This window comes from Tenrec ecaudatus, chromosome 6, assembly GCF_050624435.1.
Source record: "Tenrec ecaudatus isolate mTenEca1 chromosome 6, mTenEca1.hap1, whole genome shotgun sequence".
Classification (NCBI taxonomy): Eukaryota; Metazoa; Chordata; class Mammalia; order Afrosoricida; family Tenrecidae; genus Tenrec; species Tenrec ecaudatus.
The window spans coordinates 153077577-153079085 of record NC_134535.1 but is presented as its reverse complement, the minus strand read 5'-3'; positions in this window follow the sequence as shown (position 1 = coordinate 153079085).

Genomic DNA, 1509 nt, shown 5'->3' with positions numbered 1-1509 from the left:
TCCCCTGCCCCCTCCTCCTGTACTTCCAGAGACAAGCCTAACGCAGAAGGACACATTTAAAAAAAATTAAGTTATCAACTTTAAACTAAGTTAAAAACTCCCAGCGTGAAAGTATAACACACCACCACACACTCGTTACTCAACTTCAGTGATCATTAATTCATGTTGTTTTGCATATATATATATTCCCTCAGACAAAATGCTTTACTTTGTCGATTTTATTTAGCTGCAGGGATATTAAGGCCTCACAGCCCCGCTAGCATTGAGTGTCTCCCTAGAACAAGAGTCTGCATAAGGTTGCCTATTTAGACCATGAGATGTTGAAATGCTATCCGTTTGGGGAGCGATTTTGGCCATGATTCTGGGGGGGACGCCCCGTGCCAGAGATCCAAATTCAGTTTGTCTCGAGGTCAAAAGTTAAATGGAAAGCGATACGGGAGAAGACAACACAAGAAGCATGGGCATGTCCTGACGCACAATCATCTGTGGTCTTTCATCCCAATGAAATCATTTCCCTGGAAGAGTGGGAGGGGGGGGGGGTTTAATCGCCGACAAATATTCTTATCTGAAGAGAAAGTCTGTACAGTGATTATTTTTTCATAGAACGGTCTAAGATGAAAGGGCTCCCTTTAAAACATTTCCTAATGCTCATTTATGGTATTGCAATGATAAGTCACTCTTGAAAGACCTGGGTGCTGTGGGGCACTGCTCCGTTCCTCCTTTGAGACATGAGCCACACAGTTCTCCAGATGCCAGAAATATTGAGTGTTGGGGGCTCAGGCATTTCCTGTGCTTACTACCAACCACCTTCACCCAGAGGCACCTCAGAAAAAAAAGACCCACCAATCTACTTGCAAACCACCCCATGGAAAAGCTACGGAGTAAAAAGAAGAAGAAGAAAAGAAATGGAGCGCTGTTCTTCTCTGACACACGGGATTGTTATGGTGGAGACAGGGGGCTCGCCTCTGATCCTTCTCAGACCTCCTGCTCTCAGTGGGAAGCTCAGGCACCCCCTGGCCACAACCGTCTGCTGCTGGTCTCCAGTCTCCGTGCCCAAAGGGACACCAGCCCCCTCCCCCGCACTGCTCTCCTCTCGCTCCTACAGCACGTGGTCCTGAGAAGAGTCGTCAATAAAGCTGTGGCTCACTAGTCCCCGACCCCAGAGCCCACTTGTCAGGGAGTGTGTGCTGTTAGCGGGCTTGGAGTCAGCACCATGCACCAAACCGAAACGCTTCAAGTCCTGTGTCTCACCCAGGATGGGGTGCAAACTGACCCATCGGGGACTGTGTGTACATAGATGTACACACATTTCATGTATGCATGTATAATACATGAAAGAAACATTGGAGGACCCCAAACAGCTTTTAGCGCACCAAATTAGGAGAAGTGGATTGAACTTGAAGAAAAATCTAGAAAACAGGAGAAACACAGAAAGGATAAGAGGTGGGAAACATATTTCAAAAGACAAGAGAATAATTGAATCATAGGATTTTTTTTAAAAAGAGAGAG